This window comes from Macrobrachium rosenbergii, chromosome 43 (genome assembly GCF_040412425.1).
Source record: "Macrobrachium rosenbergii isolate ZJJX-2024 chromosome 43, ASM4041242v1, whole genome shotgun sequence".
NCBI classification, from domain to species: domain Eukaryota; kingdom Metazoa; phylum Arthropoda; class Malacostraca; order Decapoda; family Palaemonidae; genus Macrobrachium; species Macrobrachium rosenbergii.
Genome location: NC_089783.1, coordinates 10,696,546 through 10,705,367, shown reverse-complemented (window position 1 = coordinate 10,705,367; position 8,822 = coordinate 10,696,546). Strand labels below are relative to the sequence as shown.

Sequence of the window (8,822 nt, the reverse complement as noted above, 5' to 3'; positions counted from 1 at the left end):
TATATATATATAGAGAGAGAGAGAGAGAGAGAGAGAGAGAGAGAGAGAGAGAGAGAGAGAGAGAAAGAGAGTTTCACAGTCTTATTGTAATATATATATATATATATATATATATATATATATATATATATATATATATATATATATATATATATATATATATATATATATATATTGTTACGTGTGAGAAGTCTTGGTTGATCATGTATTATTCAATTTACGTAATTTTTACGGCCCTGCAAACCAAGATTACACGTAACCTGTCACTTGAAGCCAAAAGTTAACCTCAAAGACAGACGTTAATTAGCCAAAGGTCGCCAGTTAAGGGTTATTAACCTTAACAAAGAATATTTGAGATGAATTTGATTTTAAACGCAACGGTTCTTCCAAACATTCGGACGCGAGGCATACAAAAGCATCGAGATTTAACCTGATTTGCTTACCCTAAATCCTAGGTATTTTACTGGAATAATGGGGTTGAAGCTAACAATAAAATAATTAGGCTTAATCTAGACTTTGTAAACACATATACCCTAAGTGGTGGATGAAGGAAGAAAACAAAGAAAAAATGTGAAATACAGAAAAGTACTAGTCAATCGACGAAGCTTCAACAAGAATCGGACTTACCGTGAACGTCGAGTCGCTGCGCAAACGAGGGACCTCAGGAGTCGTATTCTGGCAGTCTTCCCAATTCACTAATTAAGATAGACGTAGGAGAGAAAGTAATAAAGAATAAAGAATATCGTTCGGCACGCACGCAGCGTCACCCTGGTTCCGTGACCGCTGGGATCTCTCTGACTCGACGACGCGCCTGCGTTCCCGCCAGAGAGGGCTTATACGCCCCGGGCAATCCGACCTTGACAAAGGCATCGTCGAATGCATAGAATAAAGCTTAAGGGCCACCATAACTAGGGGTCATTGAGCGTAAACCCTCTCTGAGGCTTAGGTCCCTAATGCCCTAACATATTTTGTTTACAAACTTTCCAGCCTATGGGGTTAAATGCCTAAATGCTACCTATAAATTGGGACAAAGCAATTTCCCTGTCTCAGTCAGGCTGATATTTCTATCCCTAAATGTTCGAGGGCGAACAGCGTAAATATTTATAAAAGCTCCCCCTTTAAGAGGGCCTTCACTCCCTTTTCGGGCGTGAAGGTCTATACTAAGCAAGCTATTCGCCCTCTCGTAGGTTACTCTCCTTCCCCTGAGCAGATTAGTCCTGGTTAGCCTACCTAGCTACAGAACTACCTAACCCTAGATAGGATATGAGCTATAATTACTACTTAACCTAATTCTAATAGTACTAGAAGGTGCTCACGGTTATTATAGGCTACCTCCTACAATCATGATGTGTTTTAGACCTAGCCTAGTGGTACGTTCTATGATATTCCCTAGCCTAACCTATCCTAACCCGACCGTAGCACCAACATAAGAGTTAATATTCTAACTAAATTACAACATGGTTTATGTTTAATACAATTAAAATTTACTAGTTAATTCATGAGGGTTGCCTCATATGATAAATGGGTGCCTCACTGAGGTCTTAGGCCATGCGTGTCACGAGCATCGTGGCTCGTTTCACAATAGTTAAGATTACTGAAATTAGTTAGGCTACTTACATGATTACTGCGGCTCGGTGGTAAGTGGAAAGAACAAGGTTACTAAATTGATGTACCGTACTTTAAGGTGGCCTAAGCTATGCATTAATGAAAGGAAGAGATCACACTGGCTACCTCCTCTGGGCAAGGGGCCAGGATCACTCTTAGATGTTAGGGCACTGTGCCAAGAGGGCACTAGTGCCAGGAGGAGCTTATAGCTCGGCAACTACTGGGCTCTCTTCCGCCCCTTCTTCTTCTTCTTCGGTTTCCTCCAAGGCCTATCAGTAGCTGGCCTAGCAGGTGATGAGAGCACCAACCCGGGGACAGGCCAGAAGGGCTAGCGGGCGCGAAGTCAGGGGCAACTGCAAAGCTGCGGAGGACTCCTACTCCGGCTGCTGCGACAACCGGAGCGAGAGCGATCTCGACTTCTGCGTCCGAGGATGCCAGTTCCTGGTCTTCCAAGGGAGGGGTACCATTTCGATCCTCCAGGGTTCATCCCCTGAGTCAAATTTTGCAAAGAAGAATCTTGCAAAGAAGTAGTTTCGGGTGCTGGAGGCTCTCCAGTCGCGATGATCAACTGCATGGGGAATCCTAAATCTCCCGGAGGAGGATTCGCCTCATGATTTAGACCCGGCATAGGAGCCTTTTCCATTGGTAGCTCAACGTCCGGGACGGACGGAGTCTGGCACTGCTCAGTGCTCGCAAGTGGCACTGGCAGCAGTTGAGGGTCAGGCATGCCTGATGAGGGGTCCGGAGGTGCACTACCTCGCGGACGACTTGTGGTTGGCTGCGGCAGAGATTCCTGCCCCAGCGGGAGATCGTAGCCTCTCCTAGAGTTTTGTTCGGGGGCGTCCGCTGGGCGTTGCTTGCTTGGGCAGCCCTCCCAATTTGTGGAGTGGTCTGCCCGCTTGCACGTCCTGCAGCGGTACTGCTCCTCCTGAATCTCTCTTCGCGGAGGGGGAAGACCTCTTGGTGGGCCAGCCCTTCGCGATTGGAGAGGGCTAGGCCTGAAATAGGTTGGGTGGCGCCCCTTCCGCGGACCACTTTGGTGGGCGGAAGGTGGAGGTTTGTCATTTTTGGGAGTTACAACTGGGGCCTCCGTGGAGGAGGTAACGTGGCTGCGAAGTGGCGTTGGTAACGGGCTTCCGCAGAGAAGATCCCGACCCAACAAGAAGACCACTCCGGGCCGAATTCCACCTACCACGCCAAGGCGGTGGGGTATCGTGCCCCAAGGTGTCCTAACCTGGAGTTGGACAGTAGGAACGGTGATGGTGTGGCCCTCTATCCACTTCATTTCCCACCGGGTTTCTTCGTCAACCATGGCACCGGCTGGCACTTGGGCCCTAGTGATCAGGCTAATGTCTGCCGCAGTGTCTACTGTGACCGGAAGGGTCACTGGCAGGCTAGTGCTCTGAAGAGGGGCCACCGAGATGAACTGGGTTTCCAGTCTCTCGGGGTAAAGGATCCGGTGCGGACCAGCAGCAGAAAATGAAGTGCTGATTAGGTTGACAAATTTGGTGGTGGGGACATGATGTGGACAGGCCGGAGATCCAGCATTGTAGTGGCTAGCAGCCCCACAGGATCTGCACGGGCCTTTTGGATGGGCTCGGTGGCCTGCAGTAACTGTTGGAGAGGGCTGAGCGGATGAATCGGGAGTGGAGTTCTGGCTGGTAGGGTTAGGCTGCTTATTAGTGCCGAGTTTGTATCGGCACTCAGCTTCAGCGTGGCCCCCTTCTTGCAATAGTTGCACAGGGTCTTGCTAGGCAGTCCATTCTTCGGGCGAGTGGAGTTCGAGAGGTAGGCCGGAGGGATGATTCGCTTCTGAGAGGTGCTATGCGACTGATTGAAGGTTTCCACGAATCAGCCATGCGACAAGCTTCCATAAGTGTGGAGGGCTGTTTATCGTTAAGATATACTGCAAGGGGCCCTGGCACACATTGGAAAAGGTCTTCTAGCATGGTCCGATTGAAGAGATCCTCAAACGTCGTGCAGGCCAAGGAGTGGAACCAGCGCACCGGACTGGGTTTTGTGACATGCCCATTCCGTCCAAGACCAGCCGACTTCCTTGGCAAGGCCTCGGAACCGTTGTCTCCATTTTTCTGGGGTTATCTCGTAGGCCTTGGTAATGACTCTACGAACTTCCGCCATGTTGCCTCTCTGGCTCTTCTCCAGTGAGCGAAGCGCTGCCTTGGCTTTTCCCCTCCATATGCTTGGCTAGTATTAAGGCTCTCTCCGTCTCCGTGGTGCTGTAGTTATCGAAAAGAGCCTCGATCTCCTCCAGCCATGCCTCTGGCTCGTCCTCAGTCCACTTGGGGACTAGGGAATTGATGCTCGAAATTGGAGCGTTTGATGCAGCAGGTGTAGGACTGGAGGCTTGGTGGCTAGCCATAGCTTCGGCATTCTCCATTTTCGCTCTCTCAAGCTCGAGCTCCTTCTCCTTTAGGGCTAACTCAGTTTCCTTGCAGGCTAACTCATGCTGTCTCCTTCTTTCTTCTCTTTCCTCTTCATATTGCCTTTGCTCGGCTTCATACTTCCTCTGCTCGAGTCTTTCTTCCTTCTCCCGCTTGGCCAAGTCGTCCACTTGCTCCTTAACCCAGGTAGTAAGTTCCGAGCCGGTGAGACCTGCCGCCGTCCCCAGCCCCAGGAAAGTTTTATAATGCTCTGCTGCCATGGTTCTGGTGGGGAAGGGCGTCTAACCGGGTCGACTGGGCGTACTTGGGCAGCGAGGAAGTGTCTCTTCAATAATGACGTGGCACCCTTTCAAAAGGTGGCACTGTAGTTTGGGTGTGCCGTGTACAGGTCACACTGGTGGCACTCAGTATCCCTAGGCACTGGTGCAGGTTAGGTTCCAGAAGAACCTTCTCTTCTGTGTTCCCTTTTGTTTTCTTTAGTGGCAACTATGGTGCCAATGTGTTCCTAGGGACCCTCTACTGGAGTCCAACTAGGCTATATGGGAGGAAAGGCACTCTACACCCCCTGCAGAGTGCAACAATCGAATGAGAGAGAAAGGGAAGGTAAAAGAGAGAGAGAGAGAGAGAGAGAGAGAGAGAGGTAAGCTATTCAAGTGATGAGTGCGGCAAATTATTGGCACTGTGGAATAAAGTGAATTTGGGTTTTTTTTTTTTTTTTTTCTTAAAGATCCTCGTGAGTGGCTGGTCCCAGTACCGGCCCCAGTGCTGGCCCCTTTTTTTTTTCAGAGGGTGAAAACTACTGTTGGCTTCGGTCTGGATAGCAGGCCTCACTCGTGACCGACAGTTTATCACTGTATTGTAATTACTCTTAACTTGTCCTCATCTATTGTGGGACAGAGGTGTTTTCTTTTAATTGGTTTATTGTATTCGAATTAATTAGCCTAGTGTCGGCCGTTCTTTCTTTGAAGAGGGTCACGTACACTTAGGTTAGGAATGCTTACTTGAAACTTGAATGAGAGAGAGAGAGAGAGAGAGAGAGAGAGAGAGAGAGAGAGAGAGATTTTCAATCAGCGAATTTCTTGCTGCTTGAGAACATGTAAACAAAGATTTTATACATGCACAATGGCATGGATCTTAATAAAATGATATAGATGCGTCGTCTTGGCTTCCTTAGGGATTACTTTATTATCTTAATTTTCCCGGGAGCCGACGTCACAAAAGTTTATCGTAAAAATTTTAAATTTTCTTTATATGATTTTTATAGTAGGTATTCGTATAGGAACTTGTGGTATTACTCCTAACTAAGGCCTATCTTTCCCTGCCTAAATTGTCTTTTGGTTTTGTCTACCGAAGTCTGTCTAACTTCTACTACGCCGAGAAAGTAGTTCCAAAAGGGCTGGGAGCAGAGTGGTCACAACAGAGAATGACAATAACAAGGTCTTAAGATGGCGGAAAATCCCGTTAGGCCTAAATTTCAAAACAACCTCGGTCGGCGAAGGAAACCCCAAAATGGCCGTTCTCTCACAAACAGTTCGAACAATTTCAAAACAACCGCGCGGCGGGTATTTTCTTTTTAGCACAAATTCAAACAACGAAACAAATGCAGGTATCCAGATTTTACTTTAAATATACCAATCATGCATAGCGTTTTACGTTACGGATGGAAAACTAAATTACCAAACAACTTTGTGTCTTTTGTTATCGTTCTCTCGCGGTGAAACATCCTCGGCAAACAATGGAATAGATTTGCGTGATTTGGAACGGACCAAATTTACTTTACTGAAAATGTATTTTATGATACAATTACTACTTCCGTTCGTTCACCACTTCACTGACACGGTTTTTTGAATGATTCCCGCTATATGCAAACAATAACGATCGGAATTGCCGACGCGATTTCTAAATTACTGAGTACATGAAACGGGCTCCGCGATTCGGCCTTACGATTCGTTACTGAACGACTTCTCGAACGCCGAACGCGGTAAAATGCCCTTGTCTTAACCGTTACAAATTGTGACTCGCTCTGTTCTCGACGCACCCTTTCCTACACTAATTCTCGCTACACTTGTTATTATAACTATTCTCTTTACTGCTTATTATTATGCCTGGTTCCTTGTTTGGAAGAATGAAATGGAATTCAATATCTGACTATTTTTTTTTTTTTTTTTTTTTTTGGAATTAATGTAATTTAATTTCCTTTTCTCCAGATTCTTTCTCTAAAATGTACTTTAGATTCTACGCAAGGTCGCCAATGTTACGTGTGAGAAGTCTTGGTTGTTCATGTATTATTCAATTTACGTAATTTTTACGGCCCTGCAAACCAAGATTACACGTAACCTGTCACTTGAAGCCAAAAGTTAACCTCAAAGACAGACGTTAATTAGCCAAAGGTCGCCAGTTAAGGGTTATTAACCTTAACAAAGAATATTTGAGATGAATTTGATTTTAAACGCAACGGTTCTTCCAAACATTCGGACGCGAGGCATACAAAAGCATCGAGATTTAACCTGATTTGCTTACCCTAAATCCTAGGTATTTTACTGGAATAATGGGGTTGAAGCTAACAATAAAATAATTAGGCTTAATCTAGACTTTGTAAACACATATACCCTAAGTGGTGGATGAAGGAAGAAAACAAAGAAAAATGTGAAATACAGAAAAGTACTAGTCAATCGACGAAGCTTCAACAAGAATCGGACTTACCGTGAACGTCGAGTCGCTGCGCAAACGAGGGACCTCAGGAGTCGTATTCTGGCAGTCTTCCCAATTCACTAATTAAGATAGACGTAGGAGAGAAAGTAATAAAGAATAAAGAATATCGTTCGGGCACGCACGCAGCGTCACCCTGGTTCCGTGACCGCTGGGATCTCTCTGACTCGACCTCGCTTCGTTCCCGCCAGGAGAGGGCTTATACCGCCCCGGGCAATCCGACCTTGACAAAGGCATCGTCGAATGCATAGAATAAAGCTTAAGGGCCACCATAACTAGGGGTCATTGAGCGTAAACCCTCTCTGAGGCTTAGGTCCCTAATGCCCTAACATTTTGTTTACAAACTTTCCAGCCTATGGGGTTAAATGCCTAAATGCTACCTATCGTGGGACAAAGCAATTTCCCTGTCTCAGTCAGGCTGATATTTCTATCCCTAAATGTTCGAGGGCGAACAGCGTAAATATTTATAAAAATATATATATATATATATATATGTATATGTGTGTGTATATATATATTACAGTAAGACTGTGAAATATATATATATATATATATATATATATATATATATATATATATATATATATATATATATATATATATATATATATATTTATATTCAGCCAAAGCCACAGAAAAATAAGAGGAGTACCAAGCGCTTTCGTGTTATTTCAACACATTTTCGAGGTACAATTGTACCTCGAAAATGTGTTAAAATAATACGAAAGCGCTCGATACTCCTTGTATTCTGTCTGTGGCCTTGGCTGAATATATTTGCACAATATATATATATATATATATATATATATATATATATATATATATATATATATATATATATATATATATATATATATAAATCCGTATGTTTTGTATTAATTAATTACAAGCAATATCCATAATTTATTTTCTAATTGCAATACGGTAGCAAACCATTCCCAATTTTCCCCTAGTATTTACTGTTTATTGTACTACGACGGCTTATATGTCCTTACATCTCTGTAACTTTAAATGTTAATGTTAATGTTCTCCCAACATTCTCATCTGAAGAAGACACGAAAAGTGCAGTGCCTGAAATGCATGTCGCAGCCATAATGCATTACTGCTAAGTTTACTCGATTTTGGCCAAGTTGAATACGAAAACAGGAAAGCAATTATAACATGAAGTTTGCTCTTCCATTCTTGTTTATTTTCCTTCACATTACCGCCAACGAGAAGGATTTTTAATTTTCCCAGCTGCTGGATAGGAATGCATTTGCCTGCTCTTTAGTGAAAGGTTGTGATGGATAAAGTTTTAATTAGATTGCCACAAACATTCCAGTTTCATCAAGGTTAACTGTTTTGGGACAACGGCCCACGGTGGTATCTCCTGTTTCGACGTTCTGTAGTTTAAAAGTACAATGAAAATACTTGCACAAATGAAGAATTTTCTAAATATTTTTCAGTTGTTACTTTTTACGTTTCACTTCGTCTATTTATGCAAATTATTTTACTTTCTTCATTACTAATTACTTCATTTCATTTGAAATTATAAGAATTGTAATTAAGCGGAAGAAAACTATCAGCAGAAACAATTACAGTTCTATCTCTAAACAAATAACTGTAAGTTGATGTTGATGTATGGGATTAAAAATACACCACACGAATAAAACAACTATTAATTAGTACATCCCGATCCGAGCTCTCACAAAATGATTCACTTTGCAGGGAAAGGTTGTACTCTTTGATTCTGAATGTTCGGTATCCCTTGGCTTATCTTCCCTTCGGTTGTTATGGTTCAGTTCAGAGGTCCCGATAGGACTTTAAGCCCTTTAACACCCAATAACACTTAAAGAGAACGTGTAAGAATAAGGCCGGTTTAATGTAAACCAACCAAGTAGCCCACTTTCTTTTTCACAGCACTTAAAATTAAATCATATAACGCGAACAGGAAACTAAGTATTGTTCAAAAATTTTCCTTAATTTGCAGCTAAGACTGTCGGATTGCCACACATCAAAGCCTATTCCAGAAACAAGACTTGGTATTAATCCGGTATAATTTGACTAGACTGATACCTTTGGGATTTCCTGGTGACATACTAATCTTCAGGCAAAGCAAAGACTGGA

The 8,822-nt window shown here is 43.6% G+C and overlaps 1 long non-coding RNA gene across 1 annotated transcript; it reads right to left on the bottom strand.

Moving 5' to 3' along the window:
- Positions 1 to 5,339: 5,339 nt before the first annotated feature.
- On the bottom strand, positions 5,340 to 7,163 carry LOC136828565 (uncharacterized). The gene is made up of 2 exons (XR_010850110.1): positions 5,560 to 7,163; positions 5,340 to 5,491 (listed from the first exon to the last, which is right to left on the bottom strand). It is a non-coding gene; the product is annotated as an uncharacterized lncRNA (long non-coding RNA).
- Positions 7,164 to 8,822: the final 1,659 nt, after the last annotated feature.